The sequence below is a fragment of the Elephas maximus genome, chromosome 18 (genome assembly GCF_024166365.1).
Source record: "Elephas maximus indicus isolate mEleMax1 chromosome 18, mEleMax1 primary haplotype, whole genome shotgun sequence".
In the NCBI taxonomy this organism is placed as follows: domain Eukaryota; kingdom Metazoa; phylum Chordata; class Mammalia; order Proboscidea; family Elephantidae; genus Elephas; species Elephas maximus.
The window spans coordinates 13,295,159-13,320,429 of NC_064836.1; the positions used below are offsets into that span (position 1 = coordinate 13,295,159).

At 52.5% G+C, this 25,271-nt stretch overlaps 1 protein-coding gene across 6 annotated transcripts in view; it reads left to right on the forward strand.

The window, feature by feature from the left end:
* Positions 1-303: 303 nt before the first annotated feature.
* Positions 304-25,271, forward strand: part of SOX13 (SRY-box transcription factor 13) — a 54,675-nt gene continuing 29,707 nt past the window's right edge. For 5 of the 6 annotated variants that reach the window (XM_049858341.1, XM_049858344.1, XM_049858345.1 and 2 more), the window contains exon 1: positions 304-393. The gene's annotated coding sequence lies outside the window, so the exon portion shown is untranslated. Of the gene's footprint in view, positions 394-1,028; positions 1,879-25,271 lie in introns of those variants that run through there. The other variant, XM_049858342.1, reaches the window with a different exon arrangement.

Below are 25,271 nucleotides of genomic sequence, written 5' to 3' on the forward strand. Positions count from 1 at the left end.
CGGAGATTCGGTCGGGCAGGCGGCGCGTCCGGGCGAGTCCGGGAGCAGGACCGCGGAAGGCAGGGAGACGGCCGCAAGCAGAGGGCAGAGGGCAGAGTGCAGAGAGCGGCCTGGCTCGGCTGAGGGCGCCGCCCGCCCGGAACCCGCGCTCGCCGCCGGGGACCGCACTCCTCGTGCGGCGCGGACCCTGGGTGGCCGCCGGTCCCGGGCGACTCTGCGGCCGACGGCGGGGGGCGTGCCCCCTCCCAGTCCAGCCGCCACAGCGCTGCCAGGCTGCCGGCTGCGCGCCGGGGCATGTGAGCGGGAAGCCCAGGCTGCCAGCGCAGAGGACCCGGGCCGAGGAGGAGGAAGAGCGTGGAGCCGCGAGCCCCGAGCCTGGCGCCTGGCTGAGTAGTAAGTTCGCCCCCGCCGCGCCCCAAGCGCACCGCCGCACCCCTCTGCCTAGCCCTCCGAAGTTTGACGCTCGCGCCCAGTCGTTTCTGGGGACACGCCGGCTCTCTTCTCTGTGAGTTTCCATCCTCTGCAAAGTTTTCGACGAACAGGCCCCTACCTCCCTCCGACAACGTCGGCTGGTAGCGGCTCCTCGCGGGCTGACCAGGTCCCTGCGGAGCGGGGTGGCAGCCTGGTAAGGCCGTGGGTGCCTGTGTGCGTCTGCGTCTGTGTACACGCACGCGAGCCGAGCTTGGAGTGTCCCCTCCCCCGCTCTCGCAGACCCGCCAGGGGCACCAGGGCTTTCTCACTAGCCTGTCTGTGCGCTCAGTTCAAGGGTTTCCCAGCGGGGAGCCGTGACGACGTGCGCGCGCCGCGTGTGGGTCTCTGGTGCCTGGGACCAGACGCATATCCCTTCCCCCCTGATTGTGTAGGGTGCCAGGGGCCAGCCATGCACCCCTTTCCGACCGTTCCAGGTTGGTTCCCCAGCGGACCAGCCGGGCGCTGCATCCTGTTTGTTTTCTGCTCCGGCTGCTCCTGCTCCACCCCCGCCACCCCTCCACCCCGCCCCCCAGCTTTCTTCTTACCACCCCCAGCTCCAGGCCTGGGATATCTGAGGTGAACCTTTTGACCCCTATTTCACTGCAAAAGCAAAGCGCGTTGTGGGTTAGGGAGATGGGGGTGGGGGGGTAGTCTCTCTGTTCCCAGCGGCTCGCCATTGTTTTCCCACCTCGCGCGTTCCGTACGTAAACACCACACACACACACACACACACACACTCTCTCACACACACACAAACACACATGCTCGCGCGCACACACACACACACACATACACACATGTCGGCTTGGGCTGCTCCGGGTCCCCAGACGCGAAGGGCTGGCCCGGGGGATTCTCCCAGCTGCCGGCCTGGCTCTGCCAGACTGGAGGCGCTCCATTGCTTAACTGGAGCTGCGGAGGACAAGAGACGTGGGGGTGGCTGAGAGTCCCGGGCGGGGCCGCGAGCTGTGCCTGGGCGGGGAGTGAATTTTGAACTTCAGCCCTGGATCTTTCCGGGAGGACCCCGAGCGCACGAGCAGCGGCTCCCGCCCCACCGGAGGCCCGACGGCAGCTGCAAGGACTCCGCCAGCGCTCTTGGCAGCCACCTCCGTGACAGGGGCTAGGAGGAAGCCGGGGAGTTTTCCTGCGAAGTTTGCTTTGACTCTGTGGGAATTTCCGGGCAGGGCGCCTCGGTGCTGGCGCTGGTGAGGGTTTGGTAAAAGACAGCCAGAGAAGATGCTGCTGTGCAGGGCGAGGTTTCCAGAGACCCTGATTTCCACTGTGCTTCCTTCGAAGTAGCGCACAAGTTGCTGGCATTCAGCATATTTTGGTCTATATCCCCCACCAATGGGTAGCCTGAGTGTGGGCGAGTATCTTTTCTAGACTTTCTCTTCTGCAAAACGGGCAAAGGTACGCACACCTTTTTGGCAATGGCATGTAATGATGGGTTGAGGGACATTGATTTGGAAGGCATGAATTCAAGAGCATAAAGACCAGGGACCAGGGAGAGCCAAGTATAGCGTAGTGGTTAAGAACCAGGGCTCTGGAGTTACATCCTAAGTGCTGCCACTGGGCAATTTAACTTAACCTCTCTGTGCCTCAGTTTTCTCATCTGTAAAACGAGATTAGTGCCAGCAGTGCCTCAGCCTCGTGGCACAGTGGTTAAAACGTTCCACTAGTAACTGAAAAGTCAGAGATTTGAAACCATCTCCAGCTCAGTGGGAGAAAGATGTGGTAGTCGGTTTCCTTAAAGATGACGGCCTTGGCAACTCTGTGGGATTTGAGTTGGAGTTGGACTCTATGGCAGTGGGCTTGGTTTTGGGTTTATGGATAGTGCGTACCTCATGGGATTGTCTGAGGATTAAAAGGCTTGAGAAAATGAAGCTCCTAGAATGGTGCCTGGCACATAGTAAGTGCTGGATAAATGCTAGCTGTTATTGTCGCTGTTACTTAAAGGCCTTGTACAGAGCCTGGAAGAGCACTCTGTGATTGTGTTTGCTTAATAAGTTGTAATAATTTTCCATTTCTGGGAAGGAGAAGCCTGTTTAAATTCCAAGATACTGGATGTGACCCCACACTTCTTCCCACCCTCTCCTGATTCTAGCCCCTCAGATCAAATTTATCCTCCCTACTCCTTGCTTAGTTCCATTTTCTTCAATCTTTTGTTTTTTCCTTCTTACCTTCCCCCTTCCCTCACATTTGAGGGAAAGGCACTTCATTCCCTCCTCTCCTGCATTCTTAAAAATCAAACTTGGCCCAACTGCAGTGTTCTCTCAGTGGAAATCTGGCCCCAGGAAGGAAGCACCTCCTTTTGGGAGTCCCTGGGTGTGCCCTGAGCATCGAGGGCCTGGGCTGCTGGCTCAGGATTGGATGTGCTTTTGTGTCTCTGGGGCTGCTGTGAATTTTTGGAGAGAGGGAACCCAGGTGTGTGGGGGGGGGCAGGGAAGAGTCAGGAGGGACAGGTTGGGCTGTCCCTGGAGGGGCCTTGCTCCCTGCGGTTGGCTGTGTCGCCTGCTGCTGGGCTCACCTGGGCACCTGGAATATCCCAACTGCCCAGGCAGACAGGATGCGGGACTTTGGATAAGTGAAGGACCACAGTTTCACTTCCAAGTTTCCACTTGTGGGTGGATTTTCTAGGAATTTGGGCTCGTTCTTGTCTGGTTCTAGATGCTGCAACAGATAGCACAAGTAAGGTGAGCTGGGTGGCAGGGAGGAAGAGCAGGCTGCTGCTGTCTAACCACACCACTTTGGACAACAGGCTCCCGTCTCTCCTTTCTCTGAACCCCTAACTGGCACCCTCGGAGGTGGAGGATGCTCAGAGGGCCTTAGTGTTTGGAGATTCTGCAAGTGGGCAGTTTTCAGTGCTGAGTACCAGCATTGCAGCCACCCCCATTCATTTCTTTAACAGAAACTTATCAAACACCTATTATTGTGTTAGGCAGGGGCTTCCAGGGGTGAACAAGACCGATAACATCCCTATCTTCAGGGAACCTTCTTTCTAGTGAAGGGAGACAGGCAATAAATAACTTAAAAATAAGTAACCAAGACAATGTGAGGTCATAATATGTGTGATGTGAAAGAATGCAATAGGCTGATAAGGTAGAGTATATGGGGGGGCAGCAGAAAGGGGTGGCCCTAGATTGGGAGACCAGGGAAGGACACCCTGGGAAGATGACAGCTCAGCCTAGACCTGAGGGAGGAGAAGGAGCCAGCCCCACAAAGACCTGAGAAAGGAGATTCCAGGCAGAGGGAACAGCAAATGAAAGTCTCTCTGAGGCTAGACAGGGTGTATAACATGGCTGGAAGGCAGTAAGCTGGAAGGGGAGAGACTGGAGAAACCAGAAGTCCAGAGCCCGCTCACACAGGATCTCGAAGGGCTGTTTAGGAGCCTGAGTTTTATTGCCAGGGCGATGGGAAGCCATTGGAGGGTTTTAAGCAGGGGGTGACATGATCTGATTTATAATTTTAAAAAAGATTATTTGGTACCTAAGAAATGGTAATCATGTTTGCCCCGGGGAGGGAAACTGGGTAGCTGCAGAATGGGATAGAAGAAAGATTGTTTTTTTTCTATAGATTCTTTTGTCCTTTCTGAATTTAGTACCATGTACACATATGAACTACATCCAAACAACGACAAAGCCTAGTTTAAAAAAATAGCTTATAGCCTGGAAAATGTATATAATAAGAAGTTAAATTAAAAAAAAAAAAGAATATAAAACCCTCTCCTCACTTATCAACATGGTTAGATTCCAAAGGCCAGATCGTTATGTGAAATCAGTGTTATATAAAAATGGAGGATGACTACATCATTCCATAACTGCCAAATTACATCATTATGTAACTACCAAACCACTGAGAATCATGGCTCAGCCAAGTTGACACATAACCTTAACCATCAAAGCCAACACCTCGGTGTTTGATACTGCCAGATGTAAATCGTTAATGCGCCAACTAGTCAGATAGTGGATTTTTTACTGTTGTAGTAAATGGAAAATATCAGATAACAAGATGTCGATAAGCGGGGAGAAGGTGTAGTGTGGTGCCAATTTTGTGAAGTTAATTACGTAAGTATACTTATACACAAGCCCATCACGCACACATACCAAGTAAGAAGACTAGGAGCATACAGCACAGTGTTTACAGAGGTTCACTCTGGATACCGGACATATAGGTGATGTTTATTTCCTTATTTGTCTTCTCTTGACTTCTTCCAATTCCTATCATGGTCATGAATTACTTTTATAAGTGAAAAAAATATTATAAGATAGATCGCTTCAGCTGCTAAGTGAGAAGAGCTTAAAGGGGAGAGAGGAAGAAAAGCAGAGAGTAGTTAGGAGGCGAATTCAGAATTGAGGAGCGTGCAGAGGATGACTTGGATAGGGTGGGCGGAGGGGAGATGCATTTTGGAGGTAGAACTAACAGGACGTGGTCAGCCAATGTAGTTAATATGAGGCTATGATCTTTCCTAGAGAGGGCTTCACACCCCCAACTCAGATTTTTATGATCAGGAATGCTGGGGCCAGTACTGGTTAAAGATGATTTCTATTGCTGCCCTAGCTTTGGGAATGCCTCCGGTTCCACCTACATCGTTTGTGCCCATCTTTCCTCCTGGTGGGGAGAGCTCATCCCCAACATTTTGATCCTTCAATAATTACCAAGATACAGAGGCAACCTGATGTACACATGAGAACTTAGAGAGCCAGGAGAGATGGTCGGTGGTCACATAACTGTTTTGGAGCCTCCCTTTTCTCATCTCTGAAATGGGATGATAACAGTGACAAAACCTACCTCTTGGAAGCCTCAGTGACAAATGGTGAGTGCGCTCTGCGGTTTGCTGTGGTCAGACAAGTCTTTGCTGGAGCTGGGCCTGTTCCCTGAGATCTCAGCATTCCTGCCCTTGAGGTGCTGCCCCTGGATTCTGCGAAGCTTTTCTCTACTCCGGGGTGCTTTGAGATTGGCCCTGGGTAGGCAGCTCCCCCAGAGTAGGTCTCCAGGAAGCTGTCACCACCGGAAGAAGAGGAATTCAAATGCAGCTGTACCACGCACTCCCCTTCCCCCAGCCCTATTCAGGGGTGAAGCCGACTGTTTGAAAAGGGCTCTGTGCTGGGAAGGCCCAGCCAGGCACACAGTAAATCGTGCTTTGAATGGGAGTTATTTTTGTGCTCAGTGTTTGCTTAAGAGGGCTTGCTCCTGCTTGAACTTGCTGCAATCCTTGCTCTTTCCTAGTCTCCTTCCTGGAGCCTGGACATGCTAGCCAGGGAGGCTGTGACTGTCCTCCCCACAAGCAGGAAGGCATGCCCCTGGTCGTGGTCTTTGCCTGGATGACCCCCCGCTTTGACTGCCCCTTCCTTGGCCCTCGTTACATTTCCTTGGAAGACTTGATTGGGCGATTTCCATCAGGCTAGCTCAGCAGGGCAACCTCGACCCTCTGCCAGCTTCTTTGCTCATAGGTGACTATTTCTTTTAAAAATGCAAATACTTTCCCTGAGTAGCAGTGATGAGGCTGTTGTTGTTGTTAGCTGCTGTCAAATCGCCCTGACTCATGGCAACCCCACGCACAATGGAATGAAACGCTGCCTGGTCCTGCACCATTCCCGTGATCCGTTGTGATCCATGGAGTTTTCATTGGCTGGTTTTCGGAAGTCAATCCCCAGGCCTTTCTTCCTAGTCCCTGTTAGTCTGGAAGCTCTCTGAAACCTGTTCAGCATCACAGCCCTCAAGCCTCCAGTGACAGTCAGGTGGTGGCTGCACATGAGGCACATGGGTGGAAATCGAACCTGGGTCTCCTGTGTGGAAGGCCAGAATTCTACCACAGAGCCACCAGTGTCCCCAGTGATATGGTAGTTCCCCCAAGAGTATGGTGGGGTATTCAGTTCTATTCAACTAGGTAACTGTGAGAAACTATCATACTCTCTGGACCTGGCCCAGACACACGAGACAGTTCCCGCTCAGAGGCCTCGTGATGGTGCAGGCCTGTGTGAGCAGAGGGGCCTCGGAAGAGCCTCTCTAGAAAAGTCTCTCCCGCATGGCCCAGCCCACAGCACAGGACCTTGCCACTCTCTGTGCTGTTCCAGGACAGGAACTAGCAAAGGTGAGAATCCTGCCCTGGGAACGTGGCAGGAAGCCCCGTGTGCTCTGTTCCTCTGTTCCTGCCTCTTTCATGAGGAGCCAGAGGCCCTGTGGCCCCTCTGCACACTCCCAGGAGGAGTGGACAGTGGTGGTGCCAGAGAGCATCTAAATGGACCCAGAGATGGAGCAGTGGCCATGGGCAGGCCTCCTCTGGGCGGTGAGAGGTGAGGAGGAAGTGGCTGGGGTTTCCCCTGCCTCTGCCCAAGGTCACCCATGGGCGACTCCAAGGCCTGGCACAGCCTAGGCTGTGCTGTGTAGGCACATCTCAGAGCAGAAGTGTGCAGAGACAAGCCAGGGGAGGAGCAGGGGATTCTGGCCAGGGGTATTTTGAGGAGGAATGTGTGCGTATGGGTAGCAGGGGAGAGGAAGGAAAAATTGGGGACAGTATCTCTAGCTGCTACCCTTTTTCCTAAGCAGCATTCACTACCCAGGCCCTTGCCCTCACTCTAGGAAGCCTGATACTCCAACGAAGCTGGGATTCAGCTCCCTTGATACTAAGGGCATTCAGGCCCCTCTCTCCCAGCAGTGGCCTTAGCATTTAAATGGCCTTGGTACTAAGCCCCATAAGCAGCCCATGGGATTGGGGTAAGGTTAGGCGGAGGGGTATTACTGTTGCCCCCCACATTGCCCTACTGTGTCTTTGGGGGCACCTCCAAGGTAGGGTTTCAGGGTTTCACTTGAAAAGAGGAGAAAGGCCAAGGGGCCACCTGAGACTGGGCAGGAACACTCCTGGCTCCCTTCCTGATGGTGATTTTGGTCTGTAATCCCTGCCAGGCCTGGAGCTCCCTGGGGGATCCACCCCAGAGGAGGCCAGACTGTTCTCCTCCCCAAGCCTTACCTCCCCCAGGCCCCACCCCCTGCTTGACTCAGAATGGAATGTGCAGCCTGTGGAACAGGATGGGGTGAGAACCAGCTCCCAGAGGGCCTTGGTCTCTGTCCACTCCCCAGGCCCCCCACAAGGGGGGTAGGAGCCTTGGGGCTGGGCCCAGCTCCTTGGCATGGCCGGCAGTGCCCGCTGCCAATCCCATGGCTTTGGCTGAGTTGGGGCAGAGGTGGGTGCCTTGGGAGTTCAGATATGGCTATTAAAGGAGCAGCCAGACTGGGAGTATGGGTGCGGGGAGGAGCTCTGTAAGTTCAGGGTGAGGGCAGGTGGCGAGACTTAGAGTCCAGGGGCACAGCAGGCAGAGCAGAGCCTTCCTAGACCCCAGGAGCTGGGAGTGGCCTACCCTCGACCAACCCCCTTTGGTAATTTCTTTTTAAAATTGTGGCTCATTTTTATTTTCTTATGTCTGTGCTTCTATAGTTTCCAAGAGTAGTACAACAATGTGTGTTACTTTTGTAATCAGAATTAAAAGGATATAAAACTGTATCTAGAATTGCCAGACAGTGAAACAGAAGTGATCTGATTTTTCTAGGGAAGACGGAGCAGAGCTTGGCCAACACCAGAAGAGCAGGTAGAGGGTCCCTGGTGGGATGGCTAATTGGGGAGCTAATTGAGGAAGCCAGTTAGAATGGACCGACACCCTTTCACACTGATGAGTGGGTCCGTGGGCCTTCAGAGTGGGCTCCAGGCTCGGGTGGTGTCCCAGGATTTGGCTGGTGAGGCCTTCTGCTTTGGCTGTGGCATCTGGGTTAAGCTGCCCTCACACAGACTCAAAAAGGTGAATTCTTGCCTAGCCCCTCGAGGCAGGGCCTGCACACCCCACCAGTGAGAGGGAGTGCTCGGCTCAGGGTCTGTGGGCTGTGAGCTCTTGAAAACCTCTCCCACCTTCGGCCCCATTGAAGGAGCCTGAAGCCATTTAACCATCCCTGTGAGCCTTTGGTTCCAGGCATGTTCCTTGGGGGGTGGGGTAGGGTGGGGAAGGAAGGGGGAATAAAAGGCTCATGGGGAGGGGCTGGAAAGAAGCCGGTGTGCAGGTACAACAGGGCTCTGGAGGCAGGTGGGATGATGGGAGTGGGGTGTGAATAGGCAGCTGTTGAAAGCAGAAGGGAGTGGTCCCCCCAGCCCCTGCTTTTTCTCTGGCTTGCCTGGCGCCCCTTCTCTTGGCTGGTGAAGAGGGTGTGTGTGTGTGTGTGTGTGTGTGTGTGTGCATTCAGAGGCCCTATGGCTCTGGAGAACCGAGGTCAGTCCCCTCTGGCCCCTGGGGACCAGTCAGAGTCTGTGAGAACTCGAGGGAGGCGGCGAGGTCATTAGGCCAATGTGAAAAAAGAAAGCAGAGTGGGCTGGGATGAAGAAGGACAAGAAGGAGAGACAGAACAGAGGACGGGCAGAGGGAGGCCCTGCTCCCGATCCTCTCCCTGAGCGTCAGCCCCTCCAGAGCACGTGATGCCCCACAGTGGAGGCGGGGGAAGCTGTGGGTAGTCACCTGCCTTCCCCCCTTTACTCTCTGTAAACCTGGTGTCCTCCTACTGTGTCATGGTGAGCATGGAACCTCAGCCACCCTGCTCTCTCAGGCGTGGGTGAGGTTGGGGGGTCTGGCCGGCATGACGGGCTGGAGGACAGAGACTGGGTAGGGAAAGAGCTAAGGGTGGGGTCCCTAGCTGGGACTGGTGGGGCATGGAAGGGGAGCCCTCTCCTAGTTGGGGTAAGGGGTCAGCCTTCACTCACAGATACCCTAGCCAGGGAACTCCCGAGGGACCAGAGCAGGAAGCAGGGTCAGAGAAGAGAGGAGGGGGACCCCAGTCAAATCTTGCCGGGGCGAGGGTGGGTACGTAGTAGGAGGGCTTTCTTTTTGGATTCTGAGGGAGTCAAGGGATGAACTTGACTGCTGTCTGCCAGAACTGTTGTAACAAGTATGCAGGCTAGGTGAATGGGGCTCCTAAGTTGTGCAGTGCACAGTCTCTACAACTGTACATTACGGCCCTGTCAGAACTGGCTCAAAGCATCAGGGACCTCTGGTTTTCATAGTGTAGTTCCCCCTCTCTTCTGCTAGCTCTGCTGGCCTTAGATCCATACTCCTCAACATGGCACCCCCAGTTTGGGAGTGATTTGGGCTGTTTGTTATCCCTTTCTGGGCATTAATCGATTTAGAGCTTGGGGAACCAGAACTGAGGGACAGTGTGGATGTGGGTGTGCTCGGCAGCTTGGAGAGGGTCTGTGGAGTTGGACTGCCACAACCTTCTGTTGAGTCAAAATCCTTTTTGGATCACTGACCACAGGTGTAAAAGACCTCATGCTTCCTGAGTCAAGACCGGTTGGGTTTAGGAGCTCGGAGATGGGGACAAAGGGGGATGAGAGGAGGTTTCTACCTCACCGGACCTTAACTCCTCCCCCAGGTACTTTTGCTGTCTCTCAATCCACGGGGTCTTCTTTCTGTTCTCGCCTTCATGTCTCCGTCTCCTGTCATCAGAACTTATCCATCCCTTGTCATTCAGTACCCCGCTCTTGGATCTCTGAGGAGGTAATTGGCTAATCAGATTTAGCAACTAGGTTCACGTGCTGGCGGGAAATTAACAGGTAATTCCAGAAGCCCCATTACTCTTTTTACCAGCCGAGGGACCTTAATCTGAGGAGTGACTCTGAAAGGGGGAACTTTGGGAGGAGGGTGATGGCTGTTTGGCCTATGGGGTTCACTCCTTCTGCCCTGGGGCTGTGCTGTGCCATGCTGGGCCAACAGACAAGAAGAGCATCATGGTTTTCACAGAGCACACAGTTTTCAGGAAGATAAAGAGAAGTACATAACTGATCCCAATACTGACAAATAGGAAGGTAGGGAGGTACAGGTCAAGGGGCTTCAGGAGCACCCCAGAGGGTACCCTAGCCAGACTTGGGCCATCAGGGAAGGTGGCCTGTAAGACATCAAAGACCTCAAGAATGGGAGGAGATGGCGTGCGTGGCAGGAACAGTCAGAGAGAAGAGCAGGTGGTAAGGACAGGTCCCTCGTTGTCTCCCAGGGGCCCCACCCAGGTCTCCAAGGGCATGTGAGATGGTTCTGCCCCTCGCTAAGGCCCCTGGGGGCCTCATGACTTTAGGGGGAGGTGGGTGGTGGGCATTTGAAGACAGGGTGCCAGTATTTGAGTTGTGTGTTCCCCAGGGGGTGGGTTTTAGTATGCACTGATGCCTGGGGCTGCCTGGGGCATGGTGCTTGGGTTCGAGCAGGACTTGGGCATGGTGTGGTGTGTGGCCCAAGCTGCTGAGGGACTGGAACCCCAAGCCTCCCTCAGGCAGCTGCAGGGGGTACAGAACTGGTAGGCCAACTGCGAATTAGCCAGGCTGGCGTTAAATGCCTTTGCTGTGTTCTCCTCCCCTCCCATCCCTCCCTGCCCTCCTGAAAATCAACAACTGTGTCAACAGCGGGGTGATTGTGCTTGGCCGGCAGCCTCCGGGGCTGCCAGGACCGGGCAGGTGCTGGCAGGGCTGCCGGAGCCCCATGCTGGGAGCAGGCTGGGCCGGGCTGCCAGGCTGCAGGATAAACAAGGCCGCACACAGGCTCGTCCTGGAGGGAGGCCACAGGCAGGCAGGAGGGAGAACAGGTGTCTCAGGAGCTCTGCAGACACAAAGGTCCTCTTGTCTCCTCCTCCCTGGCCCAGGGAGCAGCCCCCTCTCCTCCCTCCCCTCAGGCCCAGCCCAAGCCCATGGCCAGGTCGGCCAGAGGGTGCTGGGAATGAGGTAAGGGCAGGTCCTGCCCTCCAGATGCCCCTTCCTCTTGGTATTTGTTTTTCTTGCTTGAGACAGGGGCAAACCAGTCCACTTGGGGATCGGGCATCCTAGCCCAAGAAGCCAGAGACCTGCCTTTGAACAAACCCTCTGGAAGCCATGAGGCGTCCGTGGGTCTCAGTTTACCCACTGGAAAAACAGCAAGGTCACTTATCCCTGCCAGGGCACCAGAGCTAGAAACACACTAGAGATGGGAAAAGCACCTGGAACTTTGTGGAAGAAGTGATGAGTGTCAGGAGGGCTGTCTGGAGTGATGGAAGGTGGGACAAGAAGTGGGAAGGCCTCGGACTGTGGGATTCCCGGTGAATTTGAGGCTGAAGGTGGCTGGGGTGCAGTAAAACCCTCCTCCTCCCTTACCTAGAATAAACCTTTATTGGGTACTTGCCCTGTGCCAGGCATTGCACGAGGGCCTGGGGAGTGCAATGAAAAATAATACAGTCCCAGTAGGGGCAGGCAGGCCCTGGGGCCAGACTGCTGTGTGATCTTGGGTAAGTAGCTTAACCTCTCTGGGTCTCAGTTTCCTCATCTGTAAAATGCGGGTGATAATAATAAATAATAATAAAATGGGGCTGATAATAGTACCTGTCTCGTGGGACCATTGTAAGGACTCAATGAGTAAACAGATATAAAACAACACCTGGCATATAGCAAGGGCTGTATAAGAGAAAGCCATTGTACTGTCTCTGTCCCTGTCCCTGAGAGAGAATCAAGGGTTCGGGTCTAGCCGGAGCCTGAGGAGTAGACAGAGAAATAAATCATTACAATCTGGTCAAGTCCTAGAGACCAGCGATGTCCAAGGGCTCTGGATGCCCTGGAGGAATGGTCAACTCATCTGGAGTTTTGGGGGAGGAAGACAACATTTAAGCTGGGATTTGACTGAGGAGTAGGGGTTTGCTGGTCAAAAATGTGGGCAGGACACCATGTGAGCCAGAGCAGCGGGGTGTGAAGTACACTTTTGTGTCTGAGGTACAGCTCTGCGAGTGGCCAGAGGTGGCCTGGCCCAGGCCGTGGAGGGCCACTACGTGGCACGTGAAGGAAGGACCCCAGCATGCGGTCAGCTACTGCAGGGTCAGGGGCCAGTTTCAGCCATTGCTCAGTATATTTCTCCCCTCTCTCCTCCTCTCGCCAATATGTTATGAATAACTCAGCCTCACTAACTTGGGTTTTAGAGCCAAAAAGTTCTGGATTTGAGTCTTCTGGATTTTGAATCTTGATTTTGGGTAATTTTCTTTATCCATAAAATGGGGTGATGGCATCTCACCTGTGGAAGGGTTATTGTGAAGATTAGAAGAAATGGATGCCAAGTGCCTGATGTATAGCAGGTGCACAGTGAACGGTAGCTGTTATGGTTACTCGCTGTGTGATCTTGCCTGTGCCATAAAACCTCTCTGGGCCTCGGTCTGTAACATGGAGACAGCGGTCTGTCTCCTTCCCTCGGTGATTTTCGAAGCCACGGTGGGCCAGGCTGCCTTTGGGTAGGGAAGTCAGGCCCAGGGGCCCAGGACACCTGGCCTAATACAGAAGGGCCAGATGTTAGCCTTCCCAGGGCACTGGCCAGGTTCTGCTGGACTGAAGTGGCTGTAGCCCTGGGTCCCAGGACCCCTTCCTGTGGCTGCCAAGTTGCTGTTTCCTGTGTGTCAGGCAGTGGGGCTTCCTGTCCTGCGTTTCCCTCTGGGGTAAGCTCTTCAGGAGGCCTGCACCGTCTTTCCTGACTGCTAGGCTGGCGTTTGAGGGGCCCATTAAGCAGCTGAGGCCAGTGGTCTAGCTTCTGCTGCTGGCTGGGTGTTCCCTCAGGCCTGTCACTTAACCACTTGGCACCTCACTTTTCCCATCTGCAACTTGAGAGGGACTGTGTATGTGTGTGTTTAAATAGCTTTATTAAAATATAATTCATATGCTATACAACCCACCCACTTAAAGTGTATAATTTGGTGGTTTTTAGTATACTCACAGATACATGCAACCATTACCACAGTCAATTTTAGAACATTTTCATCACCTCAAGAAGAAACCCCATATCCTTTAGCTGTCACCCTCTTATCCTGCCATCCCTCCCAGCCCTAAACAACCACTAATCTTTCTATCTCTATAGATTTGCCTGTTCCAAACACTTCATATAAATGAAAGCATAAATATTTGTCCTTTTGAGTCTGGCTGCTTTCATTTAGCATAATTTTTTCAAGGTTCATCCATGTCATAGCATGTATCAGGACTGCATTTCTGTCTGTCTGTGGCGGAGTAATCCCCCGTCGTATGTCTACACCATATTCTGTTTATCCGTTTGTCCGTTGATAGACGTTTGGGTTATTGCCACTGTTTGGCTCTTGTGAACATTTGTGTACCAGCTACTGCGTGGGCGTATGTTTTAATTTCTCTCAGGTTTATGCCTAGGAGTGGAACTGCTGGGTCACATGGTAACTCTGTGTCTAACGGTTTGAAGAATTGCCAGGCTGCTTTCCACAGTGGCTGCACCATTTTAAAATACCACCAGCAGTGTATGAGGGTCCCAGCATCTTTGCCAACACTTGTTATCTGGAAGAACTGTTTTTATTTTTCCTGGAATAAAATGAGGGTGCTGTGTTCTTGTGGAAATAGAGTCAAATGATATTGATGGCAGTTGCTCTGGGAATTTTCACTGCAGCTTCAAAGTCCAGATGTGGAGTCGGACTCTTTATCATAGTCCCCACATCTGCTCTTTGGGGCAGCCTCCATGTTGTGCTTCTGTGAGGCTGATCTCAGGGGAGCTAGAGTTAGGGAAGGCAGAGAATATGTTGATAGATCAGATAGATGGGCAGATAGGTAGATGGCTGTTGTAAGTCAGCTCTGACTCATGGTGACCCCGTGTGCAACAGAACAAAATATTACCTGGTCCTGTGTCATCCTCAACAACCTCTGACATATTCAAGTCCCTCAGTGCTGCTATTATGTCAATGCATCTCAATGACAGTTTCCCTCACCCTTGATGGCCTCCTACTTCACCAAACTCGATGTCCTCCTCCAGCGATTGATCCCTCTTGATAATGTGTCCAAAGCAAGGGAGTTGGACAGTGTTCTGATGTGATCCATAAGCCTTTCATTGGCTGATTTTTAGAAGTAGACTGCTAGCCCTTTCTTCCTAGTCTTTCTCAGTCTGAAAGTCCTGCTGAAACCTGTGCACTATGGGTGACCCTGCTGGTATTTGAAATACTGGTAGCATAGCCTCCAGCATCACAGCAACATGCAAGCCACAACAGTGCGACAAACTGACAGATGGGTGGTAGAGAGGGTATAAAATTCTCCGATTTTGCAGATAAGGAAAATGAGATTCAGAGATGTGGACTTGTCTAAGTGGTAGGGCTCCGAGACCCATGCTGGTCTGTGTTCCCAGCTGTGCATCTGCAGGGAATGGAGCTGGTCCACGTGGCCTTTCAACCCTGGAGCAGAACAAGTGAAAGCCCGCTTTGGGATGTTGCTGTGCAGTCCCCTAGCCTCTTGCCCTGGCATCTTGCCCTTGGCTTTGAGGAGCTGGTGGTAGGAAGGGTTTAGGGGCATCGAGGACTGTCTGCAGCCCTCTGGGTCTTCTAACAGGTACGGGAGCCCATCCTGAGAGCAGACCTGAGTGGCATCATTGCACAGGTGTTTGCCTTGGCAGAGGACCCTGCTCTCCTCGTCTTTTCCCTCATCTGGTACCTCGGCTGTGCCCTGAGTGGGCACAGCCCCATTTTCTCTTCCTCCCCTGCAGTCACACTTCTCGGGCAGCCACTAGGGAACCTTGAGGTAAGGTGAGGCTAAGGAGAGGATTTGGTGCCAAGGGGGTTTGCTGGGAGTTGGGGCTGGGGTCATACAGCTTCCTGTTAGCTCTGGGAACTGACCCAGTAACAGGGAGAGGCAGAAAGAGCAGCAGTGACCCTTGGATTTTTCCAGGAGCCATGTACATATTTACATACGCAATTTGCATATAACCGATACACTGAACACAATTTTATAACCTATCCCCAGGTTTACCTTTTACTATTGTTCTTCTCAAAGGTGGCCGCTTCTGGCTCTGTGCTCTTGTCTGGGCCTCCTCACTCCCATCCCATTGCCCCCTTGACCCGTCTCACAGGCAGTCAGCTTGGGGTTGTCCCTGCCATTGATCCTGCTTCCTTGGTATTAGTGCAGAGGGCTGGACCAGCCCCCCCACCACCACTGCTGCCTCCACTGCTCTTTAGCAGGAAAACACAGGCCCAACTTACCCAGCCTGGCCCAAGGGCAACCTCCTCACCTATGAACAGGGACCCAGATGCTTCATGCATTTTCACAGTGCCTGGTACTTAGCACGTGCTCAGTAAATGTGAGGGTAAAGTGAAGGGAGAGACAGGAGCTTTGGAGAACAAAGATATACCACGCATGAGTTCCTTGGGGCCTGGCTCTTACGCCCAGGAAGCAAAGGGCTGGTGGGGAGAAGGGAGCTCTGTGGCCCTGGGGGTGGGAGGGATGGGTTTCCCCCTCTGTGATTATGGCTTCTCTTCTTGGGCTTGCAGGAAATAGTGTTGCGGATGAGAGGAACAGAAGGGAAGGGCCAGCCTTCTAGTCTTTTGTTTTTCAGATGGCGAGTCTGTTATTAGCAATTTATTCATCTGGGTCTCCTTAGCTGAGCACATTCTGTTCTCTAGTGTTGGGGGAAGATTCTCGGGGGACATGGCAAGAGGCCGTATAGGAAAGGACGGGTGGCCAGCGTCATGGCGTGTGCTAGGTGTTTTCTTAGTAAGGGGCCGGCTTGAACCCAGCCCTGTGCAGGGAGTCCCTCTGGATGGCGTGGCATCCCCACATAGACCCAAATGGCTCCAGCAGAGCAGGGCGAGGTGGCTCCCCTCCCACACTGGCCCCTGGGCCTTGGGCTTCGAATTCTGTCTGTGAAATGGGGCCAGAGCAGTGATGCTCAGGACAAAATGGTAGAGTTTCCCCAGATGGCAGGGCCTGGGAAGGCCCCTTAAAGAAACGGAGAGCAGCTGTGTGAGAGGACCGTGGAATAGGGGGCGGATGAGATGACCACCCCTGTGGAAAGAACGGTGCATAAGAAAAACAACCCCCTTTCTGCAAAAGTGCTGAGCTGGTGGAATTTTTAGCTCCACAGCTGTGAGATCAGGGCAGCAGATAGGCGCTTGCCTGGCTGTGTGTGCGCAGGTTGCTGTGTGGGGGTCCTGGGAGAGAATGGAGAGGGCGGGAGCAGCACACATGATGCCCTCTCCACCAGGCTGGCCTCCACACTTCCCCGGGCTCATCACCAGCCCCTGTTCCAGGAGGCAAATCCCCTTCCTCCATCCACGCTTCATGTAAGTCTGTCTCATTTGTGTTTTCCCCTCGTTCTCCTCCAGCTCTTTGACTACAAGTAGCTACATCAGCCTCTTGTCAAGGGGTCAGCATTCCCCCGAGGGCCATGGTGCCAAAGGGCAGGAGCACTGGGGGACCTTTTCCAGGTCAGAGGACGTTGGCACCTGTACCACTGGAGCTCTGCCCATGGCTAGGCCTCTGTAGGGAGCCCAGGCTACTTTGGGGAGAGCGAAGCACTCCCCAAAGTAAGGGGTTGATTCCTTACACCCAACCATGGCTTTGAGCTCGCTGTTGCTGGGTGGTTGCTGAGAGGCAGATTCACTGGCAGGAGAAGAAGAGTCGGCTTTTGTGGGACTCTGGGAAGTGCTAGGGCAGAAAATGTGTATGTATGTTGGGCAGTGAGGGAGAAGGGTGTTAGGTGGTGAGAATGGGCCTGTTTTCCAGCTGTAAGATTTGGACCATTATTTTATTATTGCCCTCCACATACAACTGATGGCCCTAATCCTGAGGCTGCTTACTTGTCCCCCGTTCCCTTGGTTGACATCCTCCTCCCCAATGAACTCAAGGCTCTTGCCAGGGATTCAGGGAAGGATGAACTCTGAGGTTGGACTCATCATGTGTAAGCTGGAAAAGTGTGTATTGAGCTCACAGTCTGGACCTGGCAACTCCCTGTGTTTGTAGGACACCCCTGTGCCAGGCTGTGCCAGGCTCAGTAAGGAACAACGATAACCCTGCTGGGTCGGTTTCTGGAGTCCCCTCACGTAAGGGATGGTGTTAGCTTAGATTGCAAAGTGAGGCCCAGACCACTGAGGCTGGAAAGTGCCTTGAATGCAGACTGGGGAGCCAGGATTTTGTTGACAATGGGGAACTGAGAACGTCTCAGAGAATTTTCAGAATAGATGGCTCACTGACTTAGGCAGAGGCGTCTCATTGCCCTGTGAAACACTCCAACAGAACCCTGTTCTTTTCCTTTCAGTTCAAAGACATTTTTGCTGCCTTCAAATCGTGCTGAAACTGCCTGGTAATTGGGAGAGCTTTCCCTTCCCTGCCAGGGCTAGCGGGCTCCTCGAGTGTGGGGGCTGATCTAGCAACCCCGGGGATGTTCCTTTTCTCTGTCCACCCCAGCCCATGCTGCCTGACCCACAGCTTTGGCTCCGTGGGTGCTCAGGTGTGGCCCATCTTCCCGGGAGATGCAAGAATATAGGCTTCCCATCAGGAGCATTCATCGCTAGAAGTCCTTTTAAAGGGCACTGGTTTGATTTCTTTTTTAACAAATGAGATACTCAGGGAATGGATAAGCTGTACCAAGCCGTCATTACGTGGCAAAAGGCACCGGGTGAGGGCTGGAGACCAGGCTAGACCCTGCCCTCAGGGACGCTCCCATCAGCCTGTGAGGTGGGACAGGTTCAGGGAAACACAGCTGCACTGTGGGAACAAAGCTCCTTTCAGCAGAGTTGGCCTGGGTGCCAGGATGGCTGGAGGAATTTTCTCCATAGCCTTGGGCTGGGAGACTGGACTCAGGGTGGAGTCAGACTGACCGGGGTTTGAGTCCTGCCTCTGCTGCTTCCGAGCTGGGTGACTTCTGGCTAATACTAGAATTTTCTTCGATGCTAGGTCAGGTCTCTCACCTGTAAAGTGGGGGAATAATAATGTCTACCTCACGAGGGTAAAAGGATTCTGTGAAGTGACATGTATGTATTACAACACTTAGTACTGGGCCTGGAGGATAGAAGGTTCCAGTAAGTGGGAGCTGGTATTAATATCGTTGCCATTGTGGTTGTTACTGTTGAGGGTTGTGCTGAGGTGGGGAGCAGGGAACCGCCAGGCCTCACTGAGGGCAGCTCTCCCAGGGCCTGTCTGGATGTGGTGGGCAGCCCCTCCCTGGAACTATGAGTATGGCCTCTGTAGGATCTGGGCAAGGGACAGACCTTGTCTGCTATGACACCTCCCTCAGCCTCTCACAACATGTTGAGAGGATCCAATAAAAAGGATTACATGAAAAAGGGTTTACGACAACATCTGCCCAGCGGGAATCTGACACAGGCGTTAGCTGGCATTCAGTCATTGGGGTGACCTGCTCACTCCGAAATAAGTGAGGGTGACAGCTGCTGCCGCAAGTGTTCCAAGAGCTTGGAGAAAGGGTAGGGCCAGGCGATAGAGGAGGCTGAGGTGTGCCCCCCACACGTGGACCCAGCCCTAGGGAGTAGCCCAGAGAAAGGAAGAATGTTTCTCCCAGACTAGATGCAAGTGGGCTACTGCCAGGCGTAAGAGCCTTGTCTTTCCTCCTCTCCACCCTAAACTGGATGCTAAGGGGGACAGTTCTGTACCAAGTAAGCTCTATTTTTTGTATAACCAGTGACATTCACATCTAGTCAGGATTGCTTTGAGACGTGAAACCACCACGTTCACAAACCCAACTACTGCTGACTTTTAGTAGGTAAACAGCCTTTCACTAACCTTTGGACTTTGGGTGCTCAGGGACCTTGCCTGCAGGAGTCTGGCTGGAAGGGAAGGTGGTGTGGTGTGGGGGCTGGCTCTCCCTTTGGCCGCTTGACCATGGTGGTGGCTGGCTGTTCTCTCAGCCCCCAGTCCCCAGGACAGAGAGGGTTGCTTGGGGTTTGGAGTGTCATTGGGAAGTAAATTGCTCCTTCTCAGAGATCCCTATGGTGTGTTTTAGAACTTGGAGTGAAGCAAACCTTAAGTCAAATTTCACCCTTTAGCTTCAGTTTCCTCGTCTATAAAATGGGTTTTGTCACTGCAGAAAATATCCGTGACGTGCTCAGCTTGTTGTGATCGCTCAATAAATGGCAGGTCCTGTTATTAGCTTGAGGCTGAGGAGCTTCACTCTGTGACCCTGATTTGGGCTGCAAGCCGAAGATGGAAATCGGGCTGGCATCTTTTGTCTCCACAGTATCAAAGGCCTTAGCACCTTCCCTCACCTCTCATTTTCTCTTTGAGAGAAGAATAATAATTCATTCCATGTGCAAATGGGAAAACCAAGACCTGGAATGTTGGATGGTTTGTCCCAGGCCCTACACTCAGGTCAAGGTGAGCCCTTTACCTGTGCGTGGGGCTTTGGAAACCATCAGGTGTGTAAAGTGTATTGACGTTTGGAAAACAACCGTGCCGAGGCTCCCAGTGGTCTGTTCAGCGTGTACCCTGACTCCCAATTTACAGGTGGGGAAACAGGCTCGGAGAAGTTAAGAGACATGCCCAGGACTGCACACGGAGTTTGTGGCCGAGCTAGGGCTCAAACACCACAGCCCTTCTGCCTGAAAGTTCAGTGCATATGCTACTGTGTGCTCTGAATTCTAACCTGGGCCTGGCTAGATCCCGTCTGACATGTTTTTTCCCTCCACACAGGTAGGTCTGCTAGGGTGGATAGTCAGGAGCCAGGAGGGAGAGGGTTAAATTCTTCCTAAGCGACAGAGCTGGTTTTGAGCTGGGCTCCTCCAGTGACCCCATCATTGACCCCCATCCCCTGAGTAAAGGGCGCGGGCTGTGGGGGAAGGGAAACGGAGCAGCAAGCTCTAGTGGCCCGGTGGGGGCTGAGGGAGGGGCTGCCGAGGGAGGTTCATCTCTCTTCCTCTCTGGACAGTGGCTTTTTCCCCCACGCCCCCCATAGGAACTCCCTAAGGGTCCCTTGTGATGGGCTGTGACCAGCATGGCCTATGCTCTTAACGACAGAGGAGCGTATGCCGCTTCTAACACAGGAAGCACTACGTGCACTCTCTGTATCTTGGTCAAGTGGAAACTGGGATGACTTTTACCAGTTTAAAAAAAAAAAACAACCCACTGCCTTGAGTCAATTCTGACTCATAGTGACAGGGTAGAACAGGGTACAATGGCCCCGTAGGGCTTCCGAGGCTGAAATCTTTACGGAAGCAGACTGCCACGTCTTTCTCCCCAGGAGCTGCTGGTGGGTTTGAACCGCTCACCTTTCAGATAGCAGCCAAGTGCTTAACCACTGTGCCATCAGGGCTCCTTGTTACCAGTTAAGGCATTGGTAATAGAAAAGTTGAAGCACTGAATGCATCTTAGGGCTGGACAGGACTGGGATGCCAACCTGTCACTCACCAAAGAGGAATGGATGATCCGGGCGGCCCACAGGAGCAGCGTCTGTGACTACAAGTGGATTCTGTGCTTTGATGATTGTTCTTTGCCGACTGGGAAGGCTGGTCAGTTCCCTCCTCCTCTTTCCCAGGGGCTACCCCAGCCACTCTCTTTTAGTGCAAGCCTCCCATTAGCTTTGACTCACAGGCCTTCTGATTTAGAGCTCCATTTTGGACCCTTGTCACCAGGTCCTCTCCAGATGGGAGGACACTAGGAGTAAGCCCTGAGAGAGGCTTGGAGCAGTAGAATACCTTGCCCAAGATTGTACAGCCAGGCGGGGGCAGACATGTTCTGGAAATCGGGTGTCAGCCTGGTGCTTTTCTTGAAACCATCACCCTAAGAAGGACATCTGAGAGAGGGATTTCCAGGAAGGCCGAGTTGCTGATTGAACTCCCAGCTGAGGAATCCTAAGTGCACCTTGTCTCTGGGTTGCAGGTGGAAGCCTTTAATTGGCCCTAGAGGCGAGGAAGGCATTGAGGGGAAGGCCTTCTAGCTGGTGGGGCAGGTCTGGCACTGTCTGGCCCTGGCCTTTTCTAGACACTTCAATTAGTGACATTAATTAGGGCTCTGCAAGCTCGGGGTTCTCCAAAGGCAGCCGCTCTGTGGCTCTGCTGTGCTCTCCGACGTCTGGTCTGACATAGTCACAGGTCTGTGAGGCTGTTTATGGGTTCACCTCTGCCTGTCTGCGAGATTAAAGGTGCCATGGAAGTGTGACTTGTTAGCAGTCTCGTGTTCTCCGTCTTATTCAAGGGAAACCAATGCAGAGACATACTCTTTCCATTGCAGAAGCAATCAGGCCTTGGGCCAGTCTTTTTGACCCCTGGCCTTAGCACCCATCCCTCTTATATGCCCTTTGCTATTTTACTCAGCACATCCAGAGGAGGCAGGCGAGACCTTCTGCCACCTTGCTCTGTCCTCTCAATCCCCATCAGGGCCGCTTTCTTCCCACCTGTCACAGGCAGGATGGCTGTGACCCAGCAGAGGTGCCGGGAAGGTGGATAATATTGGGGAAGGAGGAGACTTGAGTATTATGAGATTGACAGAGCTGAACCATCTCGGCTCTGTGTGGGGCATTGGGTAAAGTATGTCATGGTTGTGTCCCTAGAGTGGAAGATAAACAACCATTGTTGTTGTTGGGCGCCTTCAAGTCGATTTCAACTCATAACCCCGTGCGACAGAGTAGAACTGCCCCATAAGGGTCTCCTGGGTTTCCTTTGTGGAAACAGATCGCCAGGTCTTTCTCTTGTACAGCTTCTGGGTGGGTTCAAACCACTAACTTTTTGGTCAGCAGACAAGAGTTTAACCCTTTGCACCATTGGGGCTCCTTATGCAACCATTACAAATGGCTTTATGAAGAATTTTTAATAATTTCCAATTTTTAGTAACGTGAAAACTCCCCGTGATACACTATGAAGTGGGGAAAAAGTAATAGACAAGATTGCTTATGAGCTCCATGATGAAAAAAGCAGACAAACCATGCCTAGCAGATTGATGGGAATCTGTCAGGTTGACAGCAGTGGCCACCTCTGGAATGATGATGGGAAGTGGGTGATTTTTTATTTTTGTGTTTTCTTTATGTTCTAAATTTTGCAGAGTTTCTACAATGAGCACACATTCCTTTTACGTTAAAAAAAAATTAAATAATTGATAAGGAAGTAAGAGTGACTGCAGCCATTCATAGACATGTGTTTCCAAGGTCTGCTAAGTGCACAGCTATGCTGGGAGGTATTGAGAATTCAGGGATGAACGTGAAGCTAACAGAGCAGGAGTGAAAGTGTGGAGGTACGCATGGGAGAATGGCCAGAAAACAGAGTGATAGCTGTGAGAGCATTCAGGGGCTAGGCACCCTGCACCCTCCGGATGCTGCCCCTCATTCATGGAAACATACTGTGGTTGGCCTCTGGCATCGAATCACGCTGTCTTTGCAACTGATGGGTGTGGGCCACACTGAACCAACTACCACCTGCTCTTACCTGGCCTCCTGGCATGGCTGGCCTGTAGCTTGTGAAACTAGGCGTTTTTTCTGCTCCAAGTTTGCCCTTGACTTCTCTTACAACTAAGCTAGGGCCAAGAGCCTGGTTCACTTGGCAACCTTTGTGGGAGCAGCACCAGCCCAGCAGAGGTGGGGGCTGGAGGGCAGGCAATTCAGGCTGTATGAGATGGCTTTCCCTATCTCTTGGGAAATTGAGTCAAGTGGAAGAGAAGCCGGTATACTGCAGTGCTTAAGAGAAGACTCAACAGCTGGCGTCTGAGTCCAGTTCCTTGGTCACCACTCACAGGCTGTGACCTTGGACGATTGCTTGGCCTCTTTATGCCTTTGTGTCCTATCCATAAAACAGAGATAGCAGTGGTAACGGTTTCACAGGGCAGTCCGAAGAATTAAAAGAGCTAACCTCTGTAGATGGAGCTTGGCATGATGTGTTACTCGATTCCTATTGTTTGGTTGAGAGGTGGATTCTGACGCTAGACTGCCTGGGTGCAAATCTCCTCTGTGCCTCAGTTTCTGCATCGGTTAAATGGAAGTAATAATGCTGCCTATCTCAGGTGAATGTTGTGAGGATTAAATAAATTAATATGCATAGAAGTGATTCAAACAGTGCCTGGCACATGGTAAATGTTGATTACAATCAGAGGGGGTCTGGAGCTGATGCACACGAGTGCTAGTGGACCAATTGTTTATCAATCCAGGCTGGCATCTGCCAACTCATCTGATTGGCCCAAGAGTCCCATCTGATTGATTAGTGCCCACCACTCATTCGTTAAATACTTTGACTGTTACCTTTATGATTTTTAATATTATTACTATCATGGGCCCCAGGGTTATGCCTCGTCTCACCGCTTTGCAGATCTGGCTCTTTTCTTAATTGAGGTAGACCTGCCTTGGCTTCCAAAGGGTGCTGGTGGTGAAAGGTGGGGTCTAGGGCAAACCGGGGTGGAATCCTCATTGTTTGATGAGCATTTTAGATGAAATCAATGACTGACTATTATACCACTCTCCTCCCCTTGCTTCCCTACCCTGTTGAAAAGGAGCCAAAGCTGGGAAAAAACAACTACTCATAAATAAGGGAGGCCACGAAAATAAAAAAAAAAAAAAGAAAGACAAAGTCTTGCTTTTGCGGCAGGCCTGGCTGCCGATGGGGGAGATAATGGGAGAGGAAACGGGGCCTTTGCAGAGAAAAAGAACGGAACACTTTGTTCGCTGGAAGAATGAATGCTACTTGAGTAAGAGCTGCTAAATTGGAGTTTCCGATGAGCACGCTCATCTGGGGAGAGATGATGGCGATTAGGCTTACACAAGGCATGGGTGGCATCCCACCCAGAACCTCTGCGGACAGGTGAGGGGGAGACAATGGGGGGATAGCAGATCTGCCTGGGAGCCAAAGGTGAAGCCAGTGGCATTCAGGTGTAGCCCAGGGGTCTTGGCTACTATGACTTCCATGCTGCTGTTGGTCTTCTTTCTCTTCATCATCTGCTCAAACTGACAAGCCAGACACTCGTACACTTCTGGAAGCCCCCAGACCTTCTCTCAAGGTGTATCTTCTGTGGACCCTTAGGAAGGTGTATCCTGGGAAGGAGAGGATGAGGCCCAAGTGTTCTTGCTGATTATTTGCGTGCCGACCTTGAGGTTCAAGGCTGTACTCTGTCAACCCTGCCTGATGGCTTCCTTGATGACCGACATTTACTGCCGCTTCTTTGTTTCTTGTATCATCGACCCATCTTGATTGCTGACCCAGATCCCCTGTCCCTGCAGTGGGTGATGGAGGCAGAAGAAGGAGAGGGACTAGGGAAGGAATCAGATACATTCCCGAGCCCTCGGGTCCCCAGGATGCAGTGAGGCGGTGCCCACTTTGAGAGTGGGCTGTGGGCTAATGGATTCTGCACGGAGGCTGATGTTTGACGTGCTTTTAAAAAGGTGCTGTTTCCTGGGCATTTGGAGCACATGCTGGCTTGGGGCTGAGTGCCCTGGCTGGCAGAAAGGTTCCCTGGAAGCACATTCATTCATTCATCTGCAATGACAATACTAAGTGCCAGTTTCTTTGTGCCAGGTGTTAGGCTAAGTATTTTGTATACACTCACTTATTCATTCTCCCACAACCATGAGAGGTGGGTATGGTTAGTCTCACTTTACAGATAAAGAATCTGAGCCGTAAAGACTTTAAGCCTCAAGAGTGATGGGGCTGCTTCTTAGAGCACTGACGAATTGGGTGAGTAACCCACCCCTAATTCCCCTACCCTTCTCCCTCCAAAGCTGGCGGTAACGATACCGCTCATTCAGCACCGCTGTGTGCCCGGCCCTGCTCCTCACCTGGATTTATCCTGTGCAGTCCTCACAGCCACATTGTTGGGTGTAGGGTACTAGTTCCATTGTCTAGATAAAGGAGAAAATAGGCTTACAGAGTTACATAAGTTAGCCTAGTCCATGCTAGTAAAGAGAGGTGCTGGGATTTGAACCAGCTCCGCAGGTCTGCAGAGCCTCCACCCCACCTTCCCCCGTGAAAGCTTTGTCCACATGCCTTAGACTTGTCATCAAGCTGAAGCCAAGTGCTGCCCAGCCCAGGCCAGCACTGGCAGAAGGCATGGCCTGTGGGTGTGCAGGACTACTTTCACGCTC